At 42.2% G+C, this 15869-nt stretch overlaps 1 protein-coding gene across 1 annotated transcript in view; it reads right to left on the bottom strand.

The window, feature by feature from the left end:
• Nucleotides 1-7095: 7095 nt before the first annotated feature.
• The window catches only part of DNAJC13 (DnaJ heat shock protein family (Hsp40) member C13), a 138227-nt gene continuing 129453 nt past the window's right edge, over nt 7096-15869 (bottom strand). Inside the window, exons 58-61 of the mRNA XM_030330402.1 lie at nt 15407-15506; nt 12158-12190; nt 10365-10440; nt 7096-7756 (exon numbers count right to left, since the gene is read on the bottom strand). The gene's annotated coding sequence lies outside the window, so the exon portion shown is untranslated. The remainder of the gene's footprint in view (nt 7757-10364; nt 10441-12157; nt 12191-15406; nt 15507-15869) is intronic.

Here is a 15869-nt window from a genome sequence, read left to right as displayed (position 1 = left end):
TCCAAGAGAACTAAAGTGGGTGAAAACAGCAAAGTCCACAGTGGCATGTAGATACTTTAATAGGTTGATAGGGCTTGCAAAAAAGCCAAAACAAAACAACCACGTTTTTCGTCCTTTTGTGAATTAAGCTACAACAGTTTCTGAGAAGTTCAGAAGGCAGGCATTTTTTTACCCAGGCTTCTGAAGGTATTCAAATTAGTAAAGGTCTTAAAGGATATTATAAAGTGAAATGTATTTAAGAAAATGTCTGGAAAAAAAAAAAAAAAGAAAAGAAAATGTCTGCTATGGGGCACCTGGGTGGCTCAGTCAAACGTCCAACTTGGGTTCAGAGCATGATCTCACAGTTTTTGAGTTCAAGCCCCACGTCTGGCTCTGTGCTGACAGCTCAGAGCCTGGATCCTGCTTTGGATTCTGTGCCTCCCTCTCTCTCTGCCCCTCCCCCACTCATACTATCTCTCTCTCTTCCTCAGACATTTGATGATCCCTCCGCAAGGAGCAGAATACAGGGGGTGCAGACCAATCAGCAGGCTCCTTCCTATTAGCGCTCTGGGCCAGTGTTTGTTGCATGTCTTTTTCCACCATTTCTTTTGCCTGAATTACTGTGGTAGCCTCCTGATTGGGCTTCTAGTTTGTTCTCACAGCAGCCAGCATGACCCTCTCAAAATTTTTCAGTGGCTTTGCATCTCACTTAGAATAAAATCTAGAGTCCTTGCCATGACCTACAAGGTCTCATCTGAGCTCGTTCCCTGACACCATTTGAACTCATCCCCTAGGCTCCCTCCCTCCATCATGGCCTCCTATCTGCTATTCCAACATGCAACCCCTGCCAGACCTCTGACGCTTGATTCTTACTGTTTTCTCTGCCTGAAAAGTTCTACTCTGAGATTTCCAGATGCCTATTCAAAAGTCACCCTAGCAAACAAGTTAGCAGCACCTGCTTTGTCATTCTCCACCTCTCTGCCGCTCTCTTCTCACAGGACCTAACACCTAACATATTTCGTGTCTACTTATTTATGACATGCTCGCACACATGTAACCCCAGTTTTCCCCTCCTATAGTCACTTATTTCACCTATTTTATACACTGGGGTTCCCCTCAGTCCCTAGAACCATGCCTGGCCTCCATTAAGTACTCAAAAGTATGAATGAATGAATGAATGAATGAGCACGGATGATCCCTGATTTGCAACTGATGATAGGGCAAAACATTTATTTATAGATCTGCAAACAGATCAGAGCAGAAATTTAAGCTCCGGCCCATGAACACAGCCCCAGAATGGGTTATGGGTAGCTGGAGAGGACATCGGTGCCCCAGCAGTGGGCGGTGCACAGCTGTTTGGGCAAATCAGGCGATGAAATAATGTTTGATGAGTATTTGACAATCCAAAGGAATGCACACACTTACTTTTTAAGTTTTCCTGCTTTCTAATCCAATCTAATCAGCCAGAGTGCTGTGACCAACTCTCAGTTCAAAGGGAAGTCTGGAGTCCTAAGAAAAATAAAACCACTGTTGGTGATCACTAGAATTTCCAAGTTTCCAGATAAACAGGATTCTGGGAAGTATCCTCACTTAATTCAGGGCAAAGAGCATTTAGGGTCTGTGATCCTGCCACAATATTTTTATTTCTCTTTTTTTCAGTATTTCTCATTGTCATGAAGAAAATCCACAAACATTCTAATCTAAGTGTCTGGTTGTCATAAGCTCCATGAAATAAGGACTTTTCTCTACCTTATCTTCACCAAAACTACCTGAATAAACAAAGGGTGATTATCCAAATAAAGGGTGATTATCCCAGAGTTCTGCCTCTCTCTCAGGACAGTACCTTAGCAGCAAGCACCCTTTCACCCACTGGGCTGATGGCTGATACCACCTGGGTGAAAAGTCATGTTTCACTTTTTAAATGGGAGAAGATGGAGACTGCAGATGCCTCTTCCCCCCCAAGCCCTTACCTCTGACTTCAGTTGCTACCATTTTTTCCCTTACCCCACACCAGGCTCATTGGCCTTCTGCTGTTTCTCCAGTATCCTAGATTTTTTTAAGTTAGAAATATTTGTTTCTTATTATAGGGTCCTCTCATGAGAAAAGAGTGTGGAAAAAGAGGCTTCCTGGGTTTTCTCCCATTCAAAACTTTCCTCCTGGTGTAGAAGGGAAAGTTCTCCATCTACTCCTGGGAAATTAGGCTACTCTAGTTTTATTTTTGATCATTTGCATGCATTAAGAAAAAAACCCAACTATTAGCAGGCTATCTGTCCCTTGGTACATATGCCCAGTCCACTTGGACAGACAGACAGGTGTGGACCTCAACTGCCCATCTCCACATGCTGCCCAGAGTTAGATGGTACATTGGAAATAAGGTGCTCCTGGTTAGGGATCAAAGCCACCCTAGCTCCTGCATAGTGCCTCCAGTGAGACTCTTAGATTCCCTCTTCAGCAAGGAGGACTCTGGGTATATGTAGTAGGGCAGCCCTCTGGCCACAGGCAGTATCTGCTATAGAAGCTTGCTTACTTCTCCAAATTCTCTCTAGATTCCTTAAATTGACAAGAGTGAATGCAAATTCTGAAATGACACACCAAGTTACACAAGGTAGAAAAAGTCATTAAGGCCACAGTCTCTCCAACTCCATGCACAGAACTCTGACCCCACCATTCCCCTCCTTTCATCCTTTGGGACCACCTAGTCCTGCCCACCCATTCTCCTCAGTGGCGGCTTCCAGCACCCAGAAATCTTGAGCAGCCTCAGCCTCACAGGCTGGGAGTAGCCCAATTCAGGAACTCGAGGTCATCTTCAAGCCCAAGGTTCTACCTCAAGGTCTTTGCACTTGCTTCTCTATTTACCTAGAAAGCGCTTCCCCAGCCCACACTGTCAAGGCTTGCTCTTTTCCTGAAAACATGACATTCTTCGTTTTCCTTCTGTGATCATCCCATCTAAATTTCTTTTTTTTTTTTTTAAGTTCATTTTTATTTATTTTGACAGAGGGAGAGAGCAAGCAGGGGAGGGGCAGAGAGAGAGAGAGGGAGACAGAATCCCAAGCAGGCTCCATGCTGCCAGCACAGAGTCTGATACAGGGCTCAAACTCAAGAACTGTGAGATCATGACCTGAGCCGAAGTCAAGAGTCGGATGCAACGGACTGAGCCACCTTGGCACCACATCCCATCTAAATTTCTAAGCCCTTCCAACACACACACACACACACACACACACACACACACACACACTCCTTATCCCCTTCCCTGGTTGGTTGGGTTTTCTTCTTAGAACTTTCACCACATAATGTTTCTTTCTTTTCTTTTTTTTTTTTTTTTTTTAATTTGGCTTATTGTCCCTGCTTCCCCCACTAAATAGTATGCTTTAGCAGAGAGAGGTTTTCGTCTGTTTTGCTCACTGCTCTATCCTTATTGTGTAGGACAATGCTTGGAGCATGCATAGCAGGTCCTCAATGAATACTTGTTAAATGCACGGAATTCTTCCAGCTGCAGGAGGGCAGGGATCCCAGACAGTTCCTTTAACCTCTAAATCAGAACTGTGATAACATAGGCTCATGGTTGCTCCCTGGCCATACAGATGCTTTTTAAAAGACCTAAAGCTAAGCTTCTCAACTCTAGCTAAGCATCAGAATCCCCTGCAGAGCTTGATAAAGACTCAACTGCCCAGCAATTGCGTGACTTCGGTGGTAACAAGATACACCAGGGACCGCTTCCTGATCAAGTCCGTTAGGGTGTTTGACTGTAAACACCAGAAAGAGACTGGCTAATGCAAGCAAAAAGGGAACCTATTCGGTGGGTGTGGACCTGGGAGACTGAGACATCTGGAGGAGCACCCCAGCTGTGGCTTCCCTTCCTCTGACCTTCCTCTGTCCTGGCTGTGCTTGCTTGGGCACAGGGGAGACTCTGGTTGGCCAAACTCAGGTTACACTTCCACCCGCAGCCTATCCTCAAAAAGGAAGAGGGAAGAGAAACAGAATTCAAGCCACATGATTAAAAATTTTCTAGTGCCACATTAAAAAAAGTAAAAAGTTGGGGCACCTGGGTGGCTCAGTCGGTTGAGTATCCAACTCTTGGTTTTGGCTCAGGTCATGATCCCGTGGTTGTGAGATCGAGCCCCCTCTGCCCTCTCTCAACTGAGAGAAGATTCCTCTCCTCCTTGGCTACAGACTTCATGCCGGCTGTCAGGTCATCATATCGCTCGGCCTGCTCGGCCAGAATGGCCTTCTGCAGCAGGTCATTTGTATCCATGACCGGATGTGCCATGTCCAGAGTGGGTGCGACAGATGGAGAGGGGCTCAGACTCAGCAGTCTCTGGGCAGCAGTGGCCAGGCTGAGACTCTGTCCCTAGATCTCGCTGTCCACAGGCTATAGCCGTGCAACAGATATGGGGTTTCCTCCTAGGACTGTTTCAGTTGGCCTTTTGTTCACAGTTTTAATTTTCTGTAGCTTTCAAATCTGGTTGAGGAAGTCCTTAGCCATTTCTTTCACATATTTCTATAGTTTTCTTACAAATAGGCCATCAAATCATTTTGTTGGGACTTGGAGACTGCATTAAGTTTACTTTAGGGACAAGTGACACTTCTACACTCATCAATCATCCTACTAGGAAGAAGATGTGTCTTTCTGTTCAAGAATTCCTTTACGCGCTTCAGTAGAGGGTCAGACAGACATCAGGTAAATCTAGCACATCTCCTGTTAAGGCTGTGCCTAAATATTTAGTGTTTCTTTTTGTTGTGGCAGACAGTATTTTTTCTACCATTGTTTGTATGTACAAAAGCTGCTTTTATAAAGTTTTGGTTTTGCTGATTTTAAAGTTTCCCTTAATATGCATTGATATTTTTAAATTCGGCCTTCTTTTTTGTTTTTGTTTTTTTGATTTGGGAGAGAGAGTTTGAGCACATGAGCCAAGGAAGGGAAGAGAGGGAGAGAATCTTAAGCAGGCTTCACACCCAGTGCAGAACCTGACGTAGGCCTTGATCCCATGACCCTAGGATCATGACCTAAGCCGAAATCATGAATCAGACATTCAACCAATTGAGCCACCCAGTCACCCCTAAAATTCAGGTTTTAATAAAAGGTGTGTATATCAGAGTTAAAGAGTCAAATCAGGGGCACCTGGGTGGCTCAGCTGGTTAGGCGCCCAACTTCAGCTCAGGTCATGATCTCGAAGTTTGTGAGTTCGAGCCCTGCATCAGGCTCTGTGCTGACAGTGAGGAGCCTGCTTCGGATTCTATCTGCCTCTCCCTTGTTTGTACTCTCTCTCTCTCTGAAAAATAAACGAACGTTAAAAAAAAAAAAAAATGAAATCCCCATTCAAAGCTAGTCATGAAGCACAGCACTCTCTCCTTCCCATGCTCCAATACACTCATCTCCTAATCCCATGCACAACCACTTAAAAACTTTTTTTAAAATTTTTTTGATGTTTATTTATTTTTGAGACAGAGAGAGACAGAGCATGAGTAGGAGGGAGGCAGACAGAGAGAGGGAGACACAGAACCTGAGGCAGGCTCCAGCCTCCGAGCCATCAGCACAGAGCCCAATGCGGGGCTCCAACTCGTCAACCACAAGATCATGATCAGAGCCGCAGTCGGACACTCAACCGACTGAGCCACCCAGGCGCCCCTTAAAAACTTTTAATTGATAAGCATAGCTATCTTCTTCTAAGTAATGCAATTGTACTAATACTGATGTCCCAGGTTTTTTGAAAACATCTCACATCTTGAGAAAATTTATGGAGCATGTTGCACATCCATATACCGCACCTAGATTCACGCCTGCTTTCTTCTCTCTCCGCTGTTTGAGTTAGTTGCAGACATCGTGGCACTTATCTGTATAATGATTACACTCGGGAAACATGACCTTGATAAAACACTACTATTCGTATACAGTCTGTTATATTGCTACTCCTTCATTTTCTTGTTTTTTTGCTTTAGCCATCATCTATTGACTTCTGAATTTAGAAGATTCAATTGTCTTTCATCTTCTCTTCCCACCAAACATACATACACTCTCACACACATCCATTCTCTCATTCTCTAATACACTCATATTGGTATCATCATTATGGAAGTACCAGTCAGAACCTTACCTCACCATGTCGCACCACAGAGATTTTTCTGCTGTTCACCTCCTCCAATCTCCTTCCTCTCAGTATGTTCAAGCACAGAGACTTCATCTTCTTGAAGAATTTGTTCCCAGAGTCTCTGACCTGCTCAGGGCTGGGTTGGGCTTGGCTGGTTGTACTCTAAGTCAGCTGCCAGCTCTTGTCTTGATTCAGCATCTCTTTTCACGACCTTTCAGAGAATCCCTCCTTTCCTTTCTTGGTTATCCCACTCTGGGGGAGAACATCTTTTAGGACCTTCTTACAGAACTTTCCTGGGAAGTAAATCTGAGAGCTGGTGTGTTTGATAATGTCTAAATGATGTCCCCTCACTTAACTGGGAGTTTGGCTGGCTTTAGAATCCTAGGTGAGAAAATCACTTTTCCCTTAGATTTTTGAAGGCATCACCCCTTTGTCTTTTTTTAGTGTTATTGAGAAATCCAGTGCTATTCTGATTCTTGCTCCTTTCTAAGAAATGTTCTTTCCTTCTCCTGCAATACCCTGGATGTTTATAAGAACTTGTTTCCTATCATAAAATTTCACAATGATGTGCATTTGTAAGGGTTTATTTTCATCTGTTAGACTGGATACTCAGTGGCACACTCTTCCTTTCTGGGGATGCTTTTGAGTTTTTTATTTTGTCCTCCACCCACCTTACTCAGCTCAAGCTTCTATAACAAAATACCATAAACTGGGTGGCTTAATTTTCAGTTTTGGAAGCTGGAAGTCTAAGATGAAGGGATCAGCAGATTCAGCAGTGAGGGAGGACCCTGCTTCTGGTTTCCAGATGCTGCTTTCTCACTGTGTTCTCACGTGGCAGAAAGAGCTCCAGGGAGCTCTCTGGGGTCCCTTTATAAGGTCACCACCTTCAAGACCTTGTCCTCTCCAAAGGCACCACCTCCTCATACCATTACTTTGGGGGTTAGGATTTCATCATAGGAATTTTGGTGGGACACAAATCTCCTTTTCAAAACTACTATTGCTTTCTGGATCTTTTTTTTTTTTTTTCTTTTTTTTTGATAATGGGCCTCCTGGACTGGCCATCCCCTACTTTAACTTTGTGTCCTTTATTTCCATCTGTTTCTGCTTATTCTGCTTCTTAAGGAAATTTCTGCAACATTATCTCTCAGGGGCTTCCATTGTTTCTCATTTCTGCTGTTTGGGTTTTTGGTTTTTTGTTGTTGTTGTTGTTGTTGTTGTTGTTTTGTAACACAGGATTTTTCTCTGGGAAAAAAATGTTTTTTACAGTGGCTTCCTTTTGTTTTGTGCATGTAATGTTTATCTCTAAGGGTATTAAATATGATAGCTTTCTTTTCCAATGTTCTCTTCTTTCTCCACTGTTTTCTCCAAATTACCTTTTTCTTTCCTGTTTTGGCCTCACTCCTGCTTAAAATCCTGCCTTGGGGGATGTACTTATTGGCACTTAATCTAAGGTCTGACCAAGCTGAGCCCCTTAAGAGTGAAGGGTGTGGTGTCTACAGCTCTGTAGCACCTGATAACGTTTCCTGCTCTAAACACAGGAGGTACATAAATATTCTGAACTCATCTTGATCATTTCAGGGTTGACAACGATGTCTGTCTGGACAACTCCCACATTTAAAGCCAGGAAAGACGCTCCCATTTCCTGTCTTGGAAATTGGATAAATGTACATGGAGGGCTGTTCTCAGTCCTGCAAAATATTTAAGGGTGAGAGTGGGGTTTGAGTTTAAGCTCTAATTCTCCAAATTTATGCATAAGTAGGTATTTGCAGAATTACTTGCTTATGACTTTTCTTTTTAAAGACAAATGACTCATTCCTTCACTGACTCAGGTCACATTTTCATAAAATTTTCCCTGAAATAAAGAAAGTGAGGGCATGGGGTTCTTCTTTTCCTGCTCACAGACATCACCACTTGGCAAGGGCCAGGGAGTGAGGCGAACGTTCCTCGCAGACTGGAGAATAACTGAAAACTCTTCACACACAGTAACCACATAATCTTGTTAGACAAACCATATACCTTTTCAATGTTAAAAAAAAATGTAAGCTTAAACATTGATTCTTATTTGTATAAGGAACTGAGACTTCCATTAACAATTCTGGTACTTTCTCTTCTCTTACTAAATTATTTCCCTAAATTGGGGCTTTGTAAAAATGATGAAAATGTGCACATCTTTGGTAAGCTTGGTGGAAAAACAAACTTTTTATTTTTTAAAATACGGTGTTTTTTAAAAAAAATTTTTAGTGTTCATTTATTTTTGAGGGAGAGACAGAGTGTGAGTTGGGGAGGGGCAGAAAGAGAGGGAGACACAGAATCAGAAGCAAGCTCTGGGCTGTGAGCTGTCAGTACGGAGCCCGACTTGGGGTTCAAACACACGAACCGTGAGATCATGACATGAAGTTGGACCCTTAACTAACGGAGCCACCCAGGCACCCGGAGAAACAAACTTTTTAAACTGGCCACCCCTACTTACTGTATTTATGGGGCCCTGGATCCCACAGTAAACTGGCCTCACCTTTTATTCCTTCAATCTGGACGTTAGTGGACGGTCAACTTCAGATGTGAAGTTTTTTTTGCTTTAAATGCTGAGTAACATATTAAACACACGTAGTAAAAAACTAGTAATAGGAAAGCGCTGATGACTAGGACAGATTCCATAGTAGAGGACAAAGACAGTCTGTGTCATGATAAGCCCAGTTACTTGTAAGAAACAATATCATACATAATTCTTAGAAGCTATCCAGCTCTGGGCTTTTTATCCGGGGTTAGAGTGGGACTGAGTTCTCTAATATTTAAAAAATATGTCCTTTTGTACATTTTTGTAAAGAGGGCTTATATTACCTTTCATTAGATTCCTAAGAGTGAAATATCTCCTGACGGACCAACCCAGGCAATTTAGAGAGGAAACTGATGCCCAGGGTCAGAAATCTAACTAGGGCAGATTGGGTCTGCAAGCTGGTGTTTTCTCCCAACACCACCACCCCATCTAAGAGGCTGGCACTATATCAGGTGTTTACATCCATTATCTCTTAGCTACAGAACAGCACTGTAAGGGAAGTGTTAAGGATGAGAGATCACACAGTGAGGGCCAGGACTGCAGCCTAGATGGCCCTGATGTGGTTCTGGATTGGTGAGGGGGGAGGGGGAGGTTTAGAGCTGATGGCCAAGAAAGAATTCTTGAGGCGTCTTTGGTGCAAAAATGGTGATTTTATTAAAGCACAGGGACAGGACCCGTGGGCAGAAAGAGCTGCACTGGGGTAGTAAAGAGTACCTGGTTATATCCAATGGAGTTGGCGGGGGGGGGGGGGGGGGGGGGGGGGGGTAAAAGACAAAAGGCAGGCTTCTAGAATGACTTTGATATGCTAAAAAGGACTCTTAAGATACCTGAGGCCTTGCTATTGTCAAGCTAAGGTTGTTTTTCCTCTAGTGTGGCATTAACATTAGGACCAGTAGGGAGTTCCTGGAGAAATGTCAGACTCTGTATTTGACTCAAGTATTTGTCAATGGGCTGCAGGTTATAAGGAAATTTAATTTTATCCGCCATTTCCTTCTTGCCTTTGTTCCCTACATCATTGTGGAGGAGAGGGTGATATTAGGGCTCCAGGAAGCTGAGTCTGTAAGTTTTTGGAGATTAGGCTGTTGATAAGATTGCCTTTTTCTTGTAATTTACTAAGATATTTGTGAACTGATGGAGACTCCTGTCCTGTAGGACTCTGATCTCTATCAGCTAACCATCTGTTTTTCCCTTTCCTTTGTTCTTGGGCAGCCAAGAGTACCTGAGGAATGTCACACATATTCCCCCCTTTTGGGGGGACGGGGGTGTGCTAGCCTGTAGTTTGCCCTCAGCTTGCCTTATGGTCTCTCATCAATATGACAATGAGATTGGCTTGACTGTGTAAATGGTCAGTATTTCAGTTCACAAACAACTCTTCATGCCACTCTGTTGTCCGGCATTCTTCTCAACTTGGAAGCAAATTTTTAAGTCATTCTCTAGGTCTGGCCTCTTGGACCTCATCTGCTGGCAAACGAGCCACGGCTCAGGGACAAATGTATTCTTACTGTGGGAAACCGATGATCTTGCCGACTGAAGACTGTAGCACAGCATCCCTGATATGGGAGCCACGGTAGCTGCTTTTTAGTTAGGGCTTACCTAGCAACAGAACTACTTCCAAAAACTAATAAAAAATTACAAATGATTTTATGTAGACCTTAAAGTCGTTGGAATTTGTTTTACCCCATTCCTGATCCTAAATAGAATGAGAAAAATTGTTATTTATAATTGCTGACTTGGGTACTTACGATTATTACCACCATCGATATGCCTCAAGGTTCCCAGAGTCTTTTCACAGACGTATTTTCAGTCCTCACGACAGCCCTGTGAAGGATGGATTAAGAATTATCAACATTATTTTATAGATAAGTAAACAAGCTCAAAGGAGTCTTTGCATTCTGTGCTCACACTTCCTCTGGTCAAAGGTAAGTGCTATATACTTTTTTAGTAATTTCTGCACCCAATGTGGGGCTCGAACTCATGACCCTGAGACAAGAGTCACATGTTCTAGACACTGAGCCAGCCAGGTGCCCTGAAGTGTTTATACCATATAGGAGGCCATGTGTTCCTGAAAACTCAAGTAGGCCATTAAATTCCTAGTCAATAGGTTGCCAGAAATAGACTGATTTTATCTGCATTTTTTTTCCAGTGTGCCTGGGTGGCTCAGTTTGTTGAGCCTCCAGCTCTTGGTTTCTGCTCACATCATGATCCCTGGGTCGTGGGATTGAGCCCTGCGTTGGGCTCCACGCTGAGCAGTTGTGGGATTGAGCCCTGTGTTGGGCTCCACGCTGAGCATGGAGACTGCGTGGGACTGTCTCTCCTTCTGCCATTCCACCGATCCCACACGGGCATGTATGCTTTCTAAAAATAAATAAATAAATAAATAAATAAATAAATAAATAAATAAATAAATAAAATATTTATTCGTAAAGCCTAGGTATTTAGGGACATTCCATCATATAATGGAATTTAAGATCAGAAAAGGGAATCACAGCATTTCTGGACTGAAAGGGATTCTCCAGCCACCTGGTGATAATCCTCAGGTTTACTAAAAGGGCTCATTCCCTGTGTATTTCCCTGATTAGTGACTCAGCACATTTTTGTGTATGTATTGGCCATTTCTATGCCTTGCTTGGAGAAATGTCTATTTAAGAACTTTGCCCATTTTAAAATCAAGTTGTTCATGGTGGCATTATTTGCAATAGCTAAAATATGGAAACCTAAACGTCCATTGATAGAGAGATGAAGAAAATGTGGCATGTGCATACAAGGGATTATTATTCAGCTTCTTAAAAAGGAAGGAAATTCTGACATATGCTACATGAACAAATCTTAAAGATACTATGCTAAATGAAATAAGCCATTCACAAAAATTTAAACACTATATGATGCCACTTGAGATACTTAGAATAGTCAAACTCGGGGCATCTGGGCGGCTCAGTCGGTTAAGCGTCTGACTTCAGCTCAGGTCATGATCTTGAGGTCTGTGGGTTCGTGCTCCGCGTTCGGCTCTGTGCTGACAGCTCAGAGCCTGGAGCCTGCTTCTGATTCTGTGTCTCCCTCTCTTTCTGCCCCTCCCCCACCTCTCAAAAATAAACATTAAAAAAAATTTTTTTTAAAGAATAGTCAAACTCACAGAGACAGAAAGTAGAATGGTGGTTGCCAGGGGCTGGGGGGAGGAGGAATTATCAGTTAATGAGTATAAACTTCCAGTTTTAGAAGGTGATAAGAGTTCTGGAGATGGATCGTGGTTTGTTTTACCCCATTCCTGATCCTAAATAGAATGAGAAAAATTGTTATTTATAATTGCTGACTTGGGTACTTACGATTATTACCACCATCGATTGCACATTATCAATAGATCTAATAATACTTATCTGTATACTTAAAATGGTTAAGATAATAAGTTTTATGTTATGTGTACTCTACCACATTAAGGGGGGAAAAAAACGAAAGAAAAGGGGACTCAAGGAACCAGGCTGAAGAAGCTTCCACTGGCAAAGTCAGGACATTTACAACTTCAATAAAGATATAGGCATACCTTGGAGATATTATGGGGTTCAGTCCCAGAGCACTGCAATAAAGTGAACATCACAACAAAATGAGTCAAATGAATTTTTTGGTTTCCTAGTGTATATAAAAATTATGTTTACATTATACTATATATAATATATATAGTATATATAACATATATATAGTAATATATAATAATAAACTGTAATATCAAGTTTGCAACAGCATTATGTAAAAATAAATTTACATACCTTAATTAAGAAAAATCTTATTGCTGGGGCACCTGGGTGGCTCAGTCCGTTAAGCGTCCAAATTTGGCCCATGTCATGATCCTGCCCTTCGTGGGTTCAGAGCCCCGCGTCGGGCTCTGTGCTGACAACTAGGAGCCTGGAGCCTGCTACAGATGTGTGTGTGTGTGTGTGTGTGTGTGTGTGTGTGTGTGTGTGTGTGTGTCTGCCCCTCCCCTGCTTGCACTCTGTCTCCTAAAAATATATATAAAACGTTAAAAAAAATAAAAAAAAAGAAATACCTCATTGCCGAAAAGTACTAACCATTATCTGAGCTTTCAGCAAGTTGTACTCTTTTCGCTGGTGGGGGGCTATGCCTCAATGTTGATGGCTGCTGACTGATCGGGGTGGTATAGCTGAAGGCTGGGGTGACTGTGCTAACTCTTAAAATAAGACACAATGGGAGTGCCTGGGTGGCTTGGTCGGTTAAGCGGCCGATTTCAGCTCAGGTCATGATCTTGTGGTTCACAAGTTTGAGCCCCATGTTAGGCTCTGGGCTGACAGCTCAGAGCCTGGAACGTGCTTCAGATTCTGTGTCTCCATTTCTCTCTGCCCCTCCCCTGCTCACACTGTCTCTCTTTCTCTCAAAAATAAATGTAAAAACAATTAAAAAAAAAAAAGGACAACAATGAACTTCGCCACATTGGTTGACTCTTCCTTCCACAAACGATTTCTCTACAGCACGAGATGTTGTTTGACGGTAGTTTACCTGTAGTAGAACTTCTCTCAAAATTATAGTCAATGCTCTCAAACATTGCTGCTGCTTCATCAACTAAATTTATGAGATATTCTAAATCCTTTGTTGTCATTTGAACAATGTTCACAGCATCTTCACCAGCAGATTAATCTCAACAAAACCACTTTCTTTACTCATCCTTAAGAAGCAAGTCCTCATCCATTCAAGTTCATCATGAGATGCAACAAGTCAGTCACATCTTCGGGTTTCACTTCAAATTCTAGCTCTCTGGCTCTTTCTACCACATCAGCAGTTACTTCTCCCACCAAAGTCATGAACCCCTCAGTCATCCATGAGTGCTGGAATCAACTTCTTTCACTCTTGCTGATGTTGATTTTGACCTTTCCCCAGGAATTGTAAGTGTTCTTAATGGCATCTAGAATGGTAAATCCTTTTCAGAACGTTTTTAATTTACTTTTCCCAGATCCATCAGAGGAATCACTATCTATGGCAGCTAGAGCCTTAAAAAATGTATTTCCTTTTGTTTAAAATTTATTTTTTTTTTTGAGAGAGAGAGAGAGAGAGAGAGAGAGAGAGAGAGAGAGAGAGAGAATGTGGGCTGGGGAGGGGAGGGGCAAAGAGAGAGAGGGAGAGAGAGAATCCCAACCAGGCTACGCGCTGTCAACTCAGAGCCTAATGCGGGGCTCAATCCCATGAAGCATATCATAACCTGAGCCCAAATCAACAGTCGAAAGCTTAACTGACTGAGCCACCCAGGCTCCCCACAAAATAAATATATTTCTTAAGTAATCAGACTTGAAAGTCAAAATTACTCCATGACCCACAGGCTGCAAAATGAATGTTGTGTTAGCAGGCATGAAAACATTAATCTCATTGTCTATCTCCACCAGAGCTCTTGGATGAACAGATGCATTGTCAATGAGCAGTAATACTTTGAAGGAAATCTTTTTTTCTGAGCAGGAGGTCTCGACAGTGGGCTTAAAATATTCAGTAAACCATTTTGCAAACAGATGTGCTGCCATCCAGATCTTATTTCATTTACAGACCACAGAGTAGATTTATCGTAATTCTTAAGGGCTTTCCAAATGGTAAAAGAGCATTGGCTTCAACTTAAAAGTCAGCAGCTGCACTGGTCCCTAACCGAGTCAGCCTGTCTTTTGGAGCTCTGAAGCCAGGCATTGACTTCTGTCTATAAAGTCCTAGATGGCCTCGTCTTCCAACATAAGGCTGTTTTGCCTACATTCGAAATCTGTTGCTTAGTGCAGCCACCTTCATTCGCGGTCTCAGCCATACCTTCTGGGTCACTGGCTGCAGCTGCTCCATCGGCACCTGCTGCTTCACCTTCTTATGGAGACGGCCGCTTCCTTAAACCTCACGAACCAACCTTTGCTGGCTTCAAACTTTTCCTCACCTCTCAGCCCTCACAGAGTCGAAGAGTTAGGGTCTTGCTCTGGGTTAGGCTTTGGTTTAAGGGATTATTGCAGCTGGTTTGATTTTCTATCAAGACCACTAACACTTTGTCTATATCAGCAATAATGTTGTTTCTTTCTCAGCATTCATGTACTTACTGGAGCAGCACTTTTAATTTCCTTTAAGAATTTTCCTTTGCAGTCACAATTTGGCTAACTGTGGTGCCAGAGGTCTAACTTTCCACCCATCTCAGATTTCATCATGCCTTCCTCACTAAGCTTAATCATTTCTAATTCCTAACTGAAAGTGAGAGACATGTGACTATTCTTTTCACCTGAACACTTAGAGGCCACAGTGGGTTATTAACTGGCCTAATTTTAATAAAGCTGTGTCTCAGGGAATTGGGAGGCCCCAGGACCGACTGGGGAACAGCCAATCAGTGGAGCAGCCAGAACACACACATTTTATTAAGTTTGCCATCTTACATAGTAAGAGTTCATGTTTCCCCCAAAATAATTACAATAGTAACAGCAAAGATCAGTGATCACAGTTACAAAGAAATATAATAATAAAGTTTGAAATATTGCAATAATTACCATAATGTGACAGAGACATAAAGTGAGCAAACAACATCGGAAAAATAGTGCCAAGAGTTTCTTGACACAGGGTTGCCAAAACGCTCAATTTGGGGAAAAAATAAATAAATAAATAAATAAATAAATAAATATGCCGTATCTGTGAAGCATAATAAAGCAAAGTACAATGAAACAAGGTATGTCTATAACAGCAAAGGATTGAAGAACAGCAAATATGTTTAAATCTATGATACTAAAAAATGCTTCAATAATGGTGTTAGTAAAAAAAAACAAACAAAATTGGTCACCTTCAGAAGATGACAGGGAAGAGATTCATTATCTTGAAAGCTGATGAGTAAAGGAAATGAATTAAGCCTTCATCCTGCCTTTCCCATATGACGTGTGCCACTGGGTGACAAAGCACATAAAGGAAAGCATTTTTTTTTTGTTCTTTTATTGAGGTAAAATTGTTATATTACATTAGATTAGTTTCAGTTATACAACATACTAATTCAGTATTTGTAGAAACTACAAAGTGATTACCACAGTAAATCTGGTTACCATCCATCATCATACAATTAACACTTTACCCATTTTGCCTACCCATACTCCTTCCCTTCTGATAACCACCAATCTGGGCTCCATGTCTATGAGTTTTGTGTTATTCATTTGTTTTAGATTCCACATATAAGTGAAATCTTCGGGTATTTGTCTGACTTCCATGACTTAAGGTAATACCCTCAAGGTCCATCTGTGTTGTCATAAATCGCA

Source organism: Lynx canadensis, chromosome C2 (genome assembly GCF_007474595.2).
Source record: "Lynx canadensis isolate LIC74 chromosome C2, mLynCan4.pri.v2, whole genome shotgun sequence".
Taxonomy (NCBI): Eukaryota; Metazoa; Chordata; class Mammalia; order Carnivora; family Felidae; genus Lynx; species Lynx canadensis.
Note: the sequence above shows the minus strand (reverse complement) of the source record. Positions and strands in the feature narration are given on the sequence as shown.